This window comes from Megalobrama amblycephala, linkage group LG10 (assembly GCF_018812025.1).
Source record: "Megalobrama amblycephala isolate DHTTF-2021 linkage group LG10, ASM1881202v1, whole genome shotgun sequence".
In the NCBI taxonomy this organism is placed as follows: domain Eukaryota; kingdom Metazoa; phylum Chordata; class Actinopteri; order Cypriniformes; family Xenocyprididae; genus Megalobrama; species Megalobrama amblycephala.
In genome coordinates, this window is record NC_063053.1 from 20893064 (window position 1) to 20908133 (window position 15070).

At 39.2% G+C, this 15070-nt stretch overlaps 1 long non-coding RNA gene across 1 annotated transcript in view; it reads right to left on the reverse strand.

The window, feature by feature from the left end:
• Positions 1–6782: 6782 nt before the first annotated feature.
• Positions 6783–15070, reverse strand: part of LOC125277103 — a 32531-nt gene continuing 24243 nt past the window's right edge. The window contains exon 4 of the long non-coding RNA XR_007186814.1: positions 6783–7468. This is a non-coding gene — a long non-coding RNA (uncharacterized LOC125277103). The remainder of the gene's footprint in view (positions 7469–15070) is intronic.

Consider the following 15070-nt stretch of genomic DNA (forward strand, 5'->3'; position numbering starts at 1 on the left):
TGATGTCGCTCCTCCTTTTATGCCTCCGGAGCTCCTCCGTGAGAGACTCGAGGCCGGCACGCCTCGCAGGTGACGCTCATTATCACTCGCGTCACCGGCCTCGCGCCGTTCCCTCACGGCTCTCGCCCGCCCTGCTCGTCACATACCCCCAACGCCCCTCGCAGGCCGGGGGGTACTCCCGCGACTGCGCTTACTCCCCCCCGGGGCCTGTCTCGGCGGCCGCAGCACCTGGGGGTAAGGACAGACGAGACGAGAGAAAGGAGACGGAAGCAAGGGAGCGACAGGACGAGAGAGGGGAGAGAGGAAAAAGAAAGAAAAAAAAAAAATTCTTGGTCCGGTTCCCAGACACACTGCCGCCCGGTCCTCAGCCAGCCGGGAGGCTCTTCCTCGCGGTGCCATGCGGTGGCACTGGACGCTCGGTGGACGGCCCGATCCTCGACCGCCTCCTGGCGGCCGGCGATGGCTCCTCCGACTGAGGGCAGCCGGCAGCGAGTCCCCCGTCCCCTGCTCCTCCCCTTCATGGCGGACGGCAGCAGGCTCCGGCCCACGGCAGACGGCGGCGACTCCTCCGCTCCCTCCAGGTCCAGGACGGCAGCCACCCCACCTCGTCCCAGGAGCACGGCATCCGGGTCTCCGTCCCACCTTTCACAAGGCTCCAGCACCACCGCCTCGGGCAGCCTCTCGCGATCTACACACACTCCCGCGCTGCCCGAACTCCGCAGCACCGCGATCCCCCTCAGCAGCGAGGGCTCTTCGACAGCATGTCCCTCCTTCCTCCCGGGTTTCGGCACCAATGTAACAAGGTTAGTAGATATGGGAAGAAGGAGGCGGGAACCGGCGAACATTGAACAAAAATTTAATCTCAAAACAAACAAACAAAACGAAAGTAATGCCGGCAGACCCTCGCGGACGTCTGCCGGCTACACAAACATAATAAAACATAACGTAAAGTCCAGGCCTGGTCCTCTCTCATCCTTCACTGATGTCGCTCCTCCTTTTATGCCTCCGGAGCTCCTCCGTGAGAGACTCGAGGCCGGCACGCCTCGCAGGTGACGCTCATTATCACTCGCGTCACCGGCCTCGCGCCGTTCCCTCACGGCTCTCACCCGCCCTGCTCGTCACACTGCCCTATTAGCATGGACCCTGCCCTCAGTGAGCTGTACACAGTGCACCATGTTTATCTCTTCGCCAGAGCATTTAACAGCAGCATTCAAGTAAGAAATGTATTCTTATTAAAGCTACTAAAATTATTCAGTCAACAGCAGTGAGTGATTTTCTATTTTTCTTTAGTTGTTTGGTTCATATTAACAGCATTTACAGCAGTAGGTACTGTATATGACACTGCTTTCACTTTAATACACAGATCTATTATACATATGCGATTTCCCTGCTTCACAGACATAACCAACTGTGTTTAACCAACCTCCCCCCCCCCATTACATCCATATTTTATTATATTATAGATAAATCCGTACTTAGTATTTATATTTTCTAATGGTCTTGTGGTAGAATTTTTGTTAATAGAGTCAGAGGTTCAGCCGTGCTCTAATTTTCATGGGTTCGAATCTGCCCTCATATAGTTTTTTTCTCGTTAAGTTTAAAGAATTTCATTAATGTTTGCATATCAAGAGCAGGGACATGTTTGTGTGCATTTTGTGCATTCCCTGGAAAGAAGAGTCAAGCGATAGATTGACGCGCATGTCTGAAGACACGAGCCACAATGTTCCTCAGCATGATTTCAAAAACACGTTTCAGCTCTAGTTCGCTTCTTCTTTAACTCAAATTAACGTCAACTAAATGTTTCATTTGCATTATATCTGTGCAGCGAGGTGACAATTTCGACCCAAAAGAACATTCTTTTCACGAGTGTTGTCGCGAGTAATGCTCTCGCTGATTACTGATGCAAGGAGAGTTTGAGTTTGAGCATGCGCATGTACCTGATCGAGAGCAGAGCCATTTGTGCTCGTACTTCACTTGGATGCGCTCTCGACGTTTTCCATTAAAATATCGCCATAGAAACAGCCTTAAATAAACTATAAAAAAGGGTGAAGATCGTGTCTGAAAGCTCCAATCGATTTTTTATTGGTTAAAATCAATGGAGAATATCTCGTATTTTTCCGTGGGTGCTCAACCGGCTATCAGGGCTGGAGCACCCACGGGATCGCGCCTATGACAGGATGTGTCGTCTGATAGCCAGCTTTCTGTGCGCGTGCTTCAGATGTGTGCGCTCAGATATCAGAAGTTTAAATTGTTATGGCTTCAAAATACATATATATATATATACATATATAAATAACTTTCATGATGACAAAGAACTGCAATGTCACGTGAGCGTGGCCGCAATAGAGATTATAATCAAAACCAAACAGATATTTTGTTACTTTTTGGCAGAGTATTCAAGGCACAAGCTGTACAGGCTCCGCTCTTATTCTGGAAAGTGGGGTGGGGAGCAGCAGCTCATTTGCATTTAAAGATACATGCACGAAGACGGCTTGTTTTTCCTTTCACTTAAAAAAATGGGCATTTACAACATGGTATAATAAATTATCTGTGTGGAATTTTGAGCTAAAAAACTTCACAGACACATTCTGGGGACACCTGTGACTTATCTTGTAAAAAGGGGCATAATAGGTCCCCTTTAATTAATGCTGTAAGCATATAAAAAATATAAAAAAGTCACAGTTAGGACACACAAACCAGTAGTGGTTTGTAAAATGAAAAGCGGAGTAGTCCTATTCTGTACAAGTCACCATGAGGAGTCCAGTGGCTCTTAAAGTTGTGCCCCATGGCCCTTCACTCATAAAAACCTTATCCTGCCCCTTTTCAGCACTGCTCTCATTGTGTTCTGCTCGGTCTTCTAAAAATTCTAAAGATTGCTAAGTATGTGCTTGTTTCTCTGTTGTATAAAGGTCTATAGACTCTATAGGAAATATGGACAAAATCTGCTCGAAAAAGCACATCAGTATCTGTGAAGAGCAGATTCAATACACATGCACCACACATCCAAATCTCACAGCTCAAAGATCTCATCTCCCCTTGAAACTCGGCCTGTTTGTTTAAAAATAAACTTTAAGCTTGTAAATGGAACATTGAACATGAAGCGCTCATCTTTGTTTCATTTGAATTGACAGACAAAAGCAAGTAGCATCTATTATGAAAAAAAGTAAGCAGTCTCACCCACTCTTTAGTTGAAGGCATTAATACAGAAACACAGTTGGGCAGTTGGAGGAGAGGCAGAGGTCAGTGATATATTGATGAAAAAGAGGAGTGGGGATGGTGTGAATAATTTAGACAAGTCTTCCCTTCCTTCATTAACCTCTCACCATGCAGACCTTCTTCTTCACTGAGGCTCACTGAAAATAGACAGTCTTATTAAATGCTCTGGTGTTCTCTCTCTCACACTCACACACACTTTTATCTTTATCCTCAAGCATCCATTGATTCATACAATCTTTCACTCAGGGTTTTATTCATAGTGTCCAAAAGTCTGAGAAAACACTGAAAATGTGATTTGTTTTTTATTTAAACCTAAAAAAAAAAAAAAAAAAAGGAATAGGATTTTTTTTGAAAAGCAAAACATTTGTTTCTGCACATTTGTCATAGACGGCTCAATTTTGTGAACTTCTTTATACAAAATATATCTTTTTTCTTTATACAGAAGGTTTTTGCTTCCATTGAAGCTCAAGATGCTCTTTGGATGATTGTAAACTCATGCTGGTGAACATGATTATCAGATTTTACTCAAACTTGTGGAGTTCATGCAGCTTGAGTGTTGCTGTCATTAAAGCAAAAGATGGACAAAACATTACTGAGACATTCTGACATTCATGGTAATTGGTAACTTTAATTTAAAATATACAATAGAAGAAAAATATACAATAGAAGAATGCAAAATACAAGCGTTTTCAGTGCTCTCAGACTTCTGAACCCCATTTACATCTATTCTGGTCTCCGCAGCTTAAAGGTGAAGCGATGAGAAGATGGATGGTAATAAGCTCTCCTTTATTGTGTGTAATAATTGAGGGCTGAAAAATCACCTCCCTGCCAAGTAAAGCAACATGACTACAGACCTCTGAAGTCACAGCTGTCTGATATGATGTTGAGTCATTCACCTCCCACTCTGACTCTGTGTCTCTGTGTCTCTGTGTGTGTGTGTGTGTGTGTGTGTGTGTGTGTGTGTGTGTGTGTGTGTGTGTGTGTGTGTGTGTGTGTGACGGTAAGCAGTACTCTGCATTTCTTGTCCTCCTTCCACATCACGAATGTCGCACATAAAAGTTTAATAAGCATTTAATGATGGTGTTTCCATTTGAGTTTATGTGCTTTAATTACTGATTCGTGTCCATTGATGATTGTGCTGTGGACTGTGGCAGCAGCAAGGTCAGTATCGGAACAACCTGATTAGGCAGTGATAACAGAAAGAGAGGAAAACACAGGATGAGGTAAAAGAACAGCAATGGGTGAAAGGGTAAGTTCACCCAAAAATGAAAATTCTGTCATTAATTACTCACCCTCATGTCGTTCCACACCCGTAAGACCTTCGTTCATCTTCAGAACACGAATTAAGATATTTTTGATGAAATCGGATGGCTCAGTGAGGCCTTCATTGACAATAATGTCACCAAACCTCTCAAGATCCATAAAGGTACTAAGAACATATTCATGTGAGTTCAGTGGTTCTACCTTAATATGTACAGTATCTCACAGAAGTGAGTACACCCCTTACATTTTTGTAAATATTTTATTATATCTTTTCATGTGACAACACTGAAGAAATGACACTTTGCTACAATGTAAAGTAGTGAGTGTACAGCTTGTATAACAGTGTAAATTTGCTGTCCCCTCAAAATAACTCAACACACAGCCATTAATGTCTAAACTGCTGGCCACAAAAGTGATTACACCCCTAAGTGAAAATGTCCAAATTGGGCCCAAACATGTCAATATTTTGTGTTGCCACCATTATTTTCCAGCACTGCCTTAACCCTCTTGGGCATGGAGTTCACCAGAGCTTCACAGGTTCCCACTGGAGTCCTCTTCCAATCCTCCATGACAACATCACGGAGCTGGTGGATGTTAGAGACCTTGCACTTCTCCACCTTCTGTTTGAGAATTCCCCCCAGATGCTCAGTAGGGTTTAGGTCTGGAGACATGCTTGGCCAGTCCATCACCTTTACCATCAGCTTCTTTAGCAAGGCAGTGGTTGTCTTGGAGGTGTGTTTGGGATCGTTATGCTGTTGGAATACTGCCCTGCGGCCCAGTCTCCGAAGGGAGGGGATCATGCTCTGCTCTTTCATGGTTCCCTCAATGAACTGTAGCTCCCCAGTGCCGGCAGCACTCATACAGCCGCAGACCATGACACTCCCACCACCATGCTTGACTGTAGGCAAGGCACACTTGTCTTTGTACTCCTCATCTGGTTGCCGCCACACATGCTTGACACCATCTGAACCAAATAAGTTTATTTTGGTCTCATCAAACCACAGCACAGGGTTCCAGTAATCCATCTCGTTAGTTTGCTTGTCTTCAGCAAACTGTTTGCGGGCACTCATACATCTATTTCCTAAACACAACCTCTGGATATGACGATGAGCATGTGCACTCAACTTCTTTGGTTGACCATGGCGAGGCCTGTTCTGAGTGGAAACTGTCTTGTTAAACCGCTGTGTGGTCTTAGCCACTGTGCTGCAGCTCAGTTTCAGGGTCTTGGCAATCCTCTTATAGCCAACGCCATCTTTATGTAGAGCAACAATTCTTTTTTTTTCAGATCCTCAGAGAGTTCTTTGCCATGTGGTGCCATTTTGAACTTCCAGTGACCAGTATGAGAGAGTGAGAGCGATCTAATTTAACAGATCTGCTCCCCATTCACACCTGAGACCTTGTAACACTAATGAGTCACATGACACCAGGGAGAGAAAATGGCTAATTGGGCCCAATTTGGACATTTTCACTTAGGGGTGTACTCACTTTTGTGGCCAGCGGTTTAGACATTAATAGCTGTGTGTTGAGTTATTTTGAGGGGACAGCAAATTTACACTGTTATACAAGCTGTACACTCACTACTTTACATTGTAGCAAAGTGTAATTTCTTCAGTGTTGTCACATGAAAAGATATAATAAAATATTTACAAAAATGTGAGGGGTGTACTGTGTTTTGTTACTGTTTGTATCTGTATAAAGAATACTTTTTGTGCGCCGAGAATACTTTTTGTGCGCCATAAAAACCCCACAATAACGACTTTTCATATCTAGTGATGGCCGATTTTAAAACGCTGCTTCTGAGCTTTACTAATCTTTTGTTTCAATTCAGTGATTAGGATCGCGTATCAAACTGCTAAACTGCTGAAATCATGTGACTTTGGTGCTCCAAACCACTGATTTGATTTGTAAAGCTCCGAAGCAGTGTTTTGAAATCGGCCATCACTAGATATTGTTGTTTTTTTGGCTCACAAAAAGTATTCTCGTCGCTTTATAATACTAAGGTAGAACCACTGTAGTCAAATGAACTGTTTTAAATATATCTTTATTACTTTCTGGATCTTGAGTGGTTCAGTGACATTGCTGGCAATAGAGGACTCACTGAGCCATCAGATTTCATCAAAAATATCTTAATTTGTGCTCCAAAGATAAACGAAGGTCTTACGGGTGTAGAACGACATGAGGGTGAGTAATAAATGACATTATTTTCATTTTTGGGTGAACTAACCCTTTTAAGAGGGAAATTATATTAGGGATAAAAGAAAGAAAGAAAGAAAGAATGAAAGAAAGGTTTACCTTCAATAAGCAGCTTTTATATCTGTAAGCAGAAGCGGTTGAAGTGCAGTGCAATTTCAATTGTTGTTTCAATCTTCTTTTGCCTCAAATAAATAAATTACATTTCCATATGATACAGAAATAATTAAAAACACAATAAATTGCTAATAATTAATATTCAGTATCTGTATCTGTATATAAATTAGTCACAACCAATAAATAAATGCTAAATAACACAAGCTGGAAAACTTTTTTTTTTTTTTTTTTACTTTTTTTTTTTGTGTGTGTGTTGAAATCTGCCATGCAGATACAGGAATGTGCATAGTTTAGATCAATTCAAATACCATTGTCTCTTAAAATATAAACAAGTGCAAATGTCATTATTATTATTATTTCTATATCAGCTAAATAAGCATGGACGTTTTACTCTTAGTACTGGACCTGCAGAGTGTTTCCAAAACATAACACACATAATATTCACAAACATGACAGAGGCACTTTCTTGTAAAACGTTTGGGTAGGAATGCATCTGCTAAGAGCATTGCTGTACATGTTATGTTATAAAAGCTGCAGCAACCACCAGCACATCTCTGTAAACTCTCACTAAATATTAAAAACATGTAAATTGAGTCGTCTGGATCTGTCTGTGAGACAGAGAAATTATTGTGCCAAGGTTGAGTGGACTGGCAGAAGGCTTCCCGCTGTTCCCCACGTCCATCTGCAAGGGAAAATTCAGCCGTTATCTTTCTCACTGAAACACACATACACAGCAACCTCTCCACTGAGCCCATGGATTATTGATCAATGTAAAGTGCACAGGCCACAAAATATAGACCCTTTCTCAAAATAAAAAAAGAAAGAAAGAAAGAAAAAAAGGGGGGGGGAAAGCTCTTTTCTGAACATTTTCCATGTTCCTCAGCCCAGCAGGAAACTCCAAATGCCACCAGGCTGTTGAACAGAGGAATTAAATGGAAAGAGAGGCAGGGTAGAAGGGAAGGAGAGTGAAGGATATTGTTATAGACGGAGAGAGAGAGATTCTGACAGAGGTGGGAATGAGGACATGTAAAGGTCAAAATATAATAGCCATCCAGTTTCACCTGCTGTCCTCTAACAGATCATGTGAAACAAACAACATGGAGGGAGAGAGAGAAAACAAGAGAGTGCATGTGCATCATCCATTGCAAAGTAAAGATTATCATAGAACTTATCAGAACTTTTTTATACACAGTTCATGCTAATCTAAAACAGAACGGTCTCTGTAATCTTTAACAAAATACCTTTTCCTCTAAAACAACATTACATCAGATTATGGGGGTAAAATTAATTTTTTGACTAAATACATAAACAGTATGCATTTATTGTCAAATGCACTGTAAGAAAAAAAATGTACTGAGAAGCAAGGAAGTTCAAGCCGAATTTTTCCAATCCCAATTTTATCCTTTTTCCCATCGCATATCAGCTCAGAGAGGCATTTATTTTCCACTTTAAAAAAAAAACTGAAGATAATATTTAAAAAGTACAAATATTTGCACTTACTGTAAATAGCATCTATTGCTATTTGCACTTCAATAGCATCTGCCTCTATTTGAAGTCATAAAATCTACTGCCTTTAAGTGCATTAGGCCACCTGTCATACAGCTAATACCTTGAATTATATAGTATTTAGTTCTATTACAAGTATCTATATATAGAAACATTTGTAATAATATGTACTCTAGTGGTGTGAGGTGAAATGGAGAAGATAAGGAAGAGTTTCTTCTTTCATTTCCAGGGATATTAAAGGATGAGGTGAACTTTACCCAAGACTCGCTGCTGTATGCGGATCTATTTCAGTATTCTCAATATAAAACTAGAAATACTAACAACGCAAGAACTTCCATGTGTGGTGGTCAGAGTTTTCCTGTTGAAATGAGCTCTTCAAAAGCATTGCTGTCTTCGAAGCTGAAGGCAGTCTGAAATAATTTTTATTTCTGCTTCAACTGAAGCTTCAAAGGAAGCTGAAAAATGTGAGGAGAAGAAGAGGCAAAGAGGAAGCGAAGGGAGAGTGAAGATTATGATGGATATTATCAGCAGGGCAAGACATTTGTATCCATGCTGATTATCAAGATTGTATAATTACTGCAATGCTGAATTAATAATGCACCATATGGCATCTCTGACAAATCCTCAAGCGATTCCCTCTGCCACAATCATTCACAGTACCAAAAAAAAGAAATCACAAATATTCATGTCTCACGTAATCCATGAAGTTAAACAGGTCTCAACTCAAGCTCTAATTTCCCTGCCATGTATGCCAAATCAGAAAACATTTTTACAATGCAATAAAATCAACAATCCGTGATTTGTTCATTCTCTTTAACCTTTATTTAACTGACAAAAGTACAAAGAAAAACAGTTTTTCATATATGAATGCGCACCCCTCATATGATATGTATATATATATACAGTGGTGTGAAAAAGTGCTTGCCCCCTTCCTGATTATTATTTTGTTTTTTTGCATGTTTGTCACACTTTAATGTTTCAGGTCATCAAACAAATTTAAATATGCATCAAAGATAACACAAGTGAACACAACATGCAGTTTTTAAATTAAGATTTTTATTAGGGAAAACAAAATCCAAACCCACATGGCCTTGTGTGAAAAAGTGCTTTCCCCCTAAACCTAATAACTGGTTGTTCCACCCTTAGCAGAAAATAACTGCAATCAAGCGTTTGCGATAACTTGCAATGAGTCTGTTACAGCGCTGTGGAGGAATTTTGGCCCACTCATCTTTGCAGAATTGTTATAATTCAGCCACATCGGAGGGTTTTCGAGCGTGAACCGCTTTTTTAAGGTCATGCCACAGCATCTCAATAGGATTGAGGTCAGGACTTTGACTAGGCCACTCCAAAGTCTTCATTTTGTTTTGTTTTTTTTCAGCCATACAGAGGTGGACTTGCTGGTGTGTTTTGGATCATTGTCCTGCTGCAGAACCAAAGTTCACTTCAGCTTGAGGTCACGAACAGATGGCCAGACGTTGTCCTTCAGGATTTTTTGGTAGACAGCAGAATTCATGGTTCCATTTATCACAGCAAGTCTTCCAGGTCCAGAAGCAGCAAAACAGCCCCAGACCATCACACTACCACCACCATATTTTACTGTTGGTATGATGTTCTTTTTCTGAAATGCTGTGTTACTTTTACGTCCGATTTAATGGGACACACACCTTCCAAAAAGTTCAACTTTTGTCTCGTCAGTCCACAGAGTATTTTCCCAAAAGTCTTGGGGATTATCAAGATGTTTTCTGGCAAAACTGAGATGAGCCTTTAGGTTCTTTTTGCTCAGCAGCGTCTTGGAACTCTGCCATGAAGGCCATTTTTGCCCAGTCTCTTTCTTATTGTGGAGTCATGAACACTGACCTTAACTGAGGCAAGTGAGGCCTGCAGTTCTTTGGATGTTATTGTGGGGTCTTTTGTGACCTCTTGGATAAGTCGTCGCTGTGCTCTTGGGGTAATTCTGGTCGGCCGGCCATTCCTGGGAAGGTTCACCACTGTTCCATGTTAGGATAATGGCTCTCACTGTGGTTCGCTGGAGTCCCAAAGCTTTAGAAATGGCTTTATAACCTTTTCCAGACTAATAGATCTCAATTACTTTGGATCTCAACATGATGTGTAGCTTTTGAGGATCTTTTGGTCTACTTCACTTTATCAGTCAGGTCCTATTTAAGAGATTTCTTGATTGTGAACAGGTGTGGCAGTAATCAGGCCTGGGTGTGGCTAGAGAAACTGAACTCAACAACTAAATGACAGTTAAGTTATGCTTTAACAGCAGAGGGCAAGCACTTTTTCACACAGGGCCATGTGGGTTTGGATTTTGTTCCCTTCATAATAAAAACCTTCATTTAAAAACTGCATGTTGCGTTTACTTGTGTTATCTTTGTTTTTAAATTTGTTTGATGATCTGAAACATTAAAGTGTGACAAACACATATATATATATATATATATATATATATATATATATATATATATATATATATATATATATATATATATATATATATATATGTATATATGTGTGTGTTTAAATGCCAAAAATCATTAGGATATTAAGTAAACATCATATTCCATGAAGACATTTTGTAAATGTATTTACAAAAAAAATGTATTTTTGTGAGTGGATATGCATTGCTAAGGACTTCATTTGGACAACTTTAAAGGCAATTTTCTCAATATTTTGATTTTTTTGCAGCCTCAGATTCCAGATTTTCAAATAGTTGTATCTCCAAATATTGTCCTAACCTAACGAACCATACATCAATGGAAAACTTATTTGGATGGAAGAAGGTGGCCTGGTCTGATGAATCATGTTTTCTTTTACATCATGTGGATGGCCAGGTGTGTGTGCATCGCTTACCTGGGGAACACATGGCACCAGGATGCACTATGGGAAGAAGACAAGCCAGCGGAGGCAGTGTGATGCTTTGGGCGTTGTTCTGCTGGGAAACCTTGCGTCCTGCCATCCATGTGGACGTTACTTCTTTGACATGTACCACTTACCTAAGCATTGTTGCAGACCATGTACACCCTTTCATGGAAACGGTATTCCTTAGTGGAGTCCATGTCTTCACGGGTCAAGGCTGTTTTGGCAGCAAAAGTGGGACCAACAAATATTAGGAAGGTGGTCATAATGTTATGCCTGATATACTGTGTGTGTGTGTGTATACAGTCGTGCTCAAAATTATTCATACCCTTGGTAAATATGACCAAAGAAGGCTGTGAAAATAAATCTGCATCTTTAATATTTTTGATCTTTTATTTAAAAGGAGGTTGCAAAAAGTATTGAATTAAAGAGTATGATTAATTGTGAGTAGTGTGTATTAGAGAAAAACATTTCTCTCATAATGAGATTTTCCCCCCATTTCAAATTATTATTCTCCAATGAACCTCCAACATCCTGATAAAAAAAAAAAAAAAAGATAGTAAGATAGTAAGATTTTCAGTGAATAATAAACAAAATTTCAATTTGTTGATCACATTATCATCTTGATGGGTTAAGACTGTTTTGGCAGCAAAAGTGGGACCAACACAATATTAGGAAGGTGGTCATAATGTTATGCCTGATATACTGTGTGTGTGTGTGTATACAGTCGTGCTCAAAATTATTCATACCCTTGGTAAATATGACCAAAGAAGGCTGTGAAAATAAATCTGCATCTTTAATATTTTTGATATTTTATTTAAAAAATCTACAAAAATCCAACCTTTCATTGGAGAATAATAATTTTAAATGGGGGGAAAATCTCATTATGAGAGAATTTTTTTTCTCTAATACACACTGCTCACAATTAATCATACCCTTTTATTCAATATTTTTTGCAACCTCCTTTTGCCAAGTCTTCTCCTATAATGCCTGATGAGTTTGGAGAACACCTGACAAGAGATCAGAGACCATTCCTTCATGCAGAATGTACCCTAAAGATACAGCAGTATATTTCATTGTACACATGGGGTACTTTTTACCCCTGTGTGCACCAAACCCATCTTAAGTGTTTGCTGCTAAAAAAGCAAATTTTTTTGCTTCATCTGACTATAGAATCCATCCTGTTTGAAGTTCCAGTAGTGTCAGTTACTTTTCAAATGTTCTATGGTCAGATGAAGCAAAAAAAAAAGGCTTTTTTAGCAAATTTTTGTTGTGGGCTTATTTTTCTGCTGGAGGTCCTTGTTCAGATACATGGAATCATGGATTCTATCAAACAGCAAAAGGTAAAAAATCAAAACCTGACTGTCCCTGTTAGAAGTCATGTAATGGGCTGTGGTTGGATCTTCCAACAGGACAATGATCCAAAATGAACATCAAAACAAACACAAAAATGGGTCACTGAACACAAAACCAAGCTTCTGCCATGGCCATCTCAGTCCCCTGACCTGAACCCTAAAGAAAACGAGTGGAGTGAACTGAAGAGAAGAAGCACCAACATGGAGCTGGAATCTGAAGGATTTGGAGAGATTCTGCATGAAGAAATGGTCTCTGATCTCTTGTCAGGTGTTCTCCAAACTCATCAGGCATTATAGGTGAAGACTTAGAGCTGTTATCTTGGCAAAAGGAGGTTGCAAAAAGTATTGAATAAAAGAGTATGATTAATTGTGAGCAGTGTGTATTAGAGAAAAACATTTCTCTCAAATGAGATCTGTGGGCTTATATAAAACATATATATATATATATATATTATGTTTTATTAAAAAAAATTCAGAACAATTAGGTTATTTCATGCCCATGGTCATTGATCATTGTTACTAAATATGTAATACCTTTATATGCAAGGGTATTTTATTTCCACCCTGCATAGACAATGCATTCCCAACCACAAGCAGTAATGAGTTCAGAAAGGAAATAAAAATATGCTGCAATGTGAGCAGTACATACTCAGGGTGTGATGGGTTCAATTAAAAGCTCAATACAGAACAAGGACCAGAGATAAAATCAACAACCACAGCACTCTTTGTGGCTGAAACAGCTCAAGGAAATCATTAAAAAGCAACATCATCTTGATTGTGCGAGTGGGAAAATCAACAACCACCATATGAAATTGTTTAAATAATTAACCAGGCCTTTTTTCTTTTTTTATTTTATCTACAGAAGACCGGGGAGAGTGATAATGAGACTGCTTTTTGATTTGCAATACATTTGAAAGAGATTATGGGCTTCAATTCACAAATACATGCACTGCATTGCGGCAGGTCTTGTTATGTTAGAGCTGTTACACTGCAGGAATTTGCATCTCACACATCCAACTGAACACACACACACACACACACACACACACACACACTTAATGTGTGTGTTTGTGGGATGCAATAATAGACAGTAAACCTCCATTGGCTCAGACGTTCCAGTCGTTGCTTGTCAAAACAAGTACCTGAGCATCTCTAAAACTCCTCTTAGAAGAGCAGCTCTGTTGTGCTAAACAAGTGCACATTTTTATACTGGATTGGTACAAAATATTCATGTAGAGAAGCAAAAGAACTGACTTAATCTCTTAAAAAGCCTTTATAATACTGTTATATTCAGCTAAATTCACAGAATTAAATAACACATCCCTTACAGTACAGTGGTGGTACCATGATCCTGAATCATTACCATATTCATGTACCATGGTATTTACATGGTACTACAGACTATACAAAATGTCACTTTTTAGGTAAAATCAAAGTACTGGAGTTCATTCCACTTTTTACCACTTTGAATGTAACTGCGAATGACAACAAACCTATAAAACTAAGTAAAAATAACAAATATTGTGACAAGTTAATCAAATGCAAATATATATATATATATATATATATATATATATATATATATATATATATATATATATATATATATATATAATAGCTTTCTATTTCAGAAAAATGCTTTTCTTTTGAACTTTCTATTCATCAAAGAATCCTGAAAATAATTGTACACAACTGGTTCAAACACTGATAATAATATGAAATGTTTCTTGAGCACCAAATCAGCATATTAGAATGATTTCTGAAGGATCATGTGACACTGAAGACTGGAGTAATGATGCTGAAAATTCGACACAGGAATAAATTACATTTTACAAAATATATTCAAATAGAAAACAAAAAAGTTATTTTAAATTGTAATAATATTTCAATATTTTACCGTCTTTTATTTTGGATCAAATAAACGCAGCCATGGTGAGCAGAAGAGACATCTTTTAAAAACATTTAAAAAATCTTACCGATCCCAAACTTTTGAACATAGTGCATGTGCAAGGTCTACTTTCTAACACTAAAACACTGAATTCTCTCACAGAATCTTCCCATGACCAGCTTGAAAAAAAAGGTTCTCATTAACACATTTATCAGACACCGAGACAAAAATAGGAAAACGATTTTTCTGAACAGGTCATCCAGGAGACACAAAGAGGTGGTATTGAGTTTCTGAGCTTTGATATCAAGCAGATGTTGTTACAATGCTGAGTCAGTAATCAGTGCAGCAATGTGGCCAGAATGACAGGAAGTCTCAAGTGGATGCCACACAGGAACTTCCAGTGCAAAGCTGACTGTTATCCAGACAATTTAAAGATTAGTGAGAAAAAGTCTAACATGACATGAGCACAAACGAACTAATTCATAAGCCAGAAACTGGAGATTTGTGCTTAAAATGAATGTTTTAGGACAGCCAGAGCTGATGTCGGTGTTGAAATTAACTCTTGAAATGAAATCTTAATTCTCTTCAGATTTTTCTCAATAAAATCTTCAATGTCTCTAGATTCTCATAGAGCCCTCTATACAGATTCATGTACTGTTTGAACTCCTCATTACTG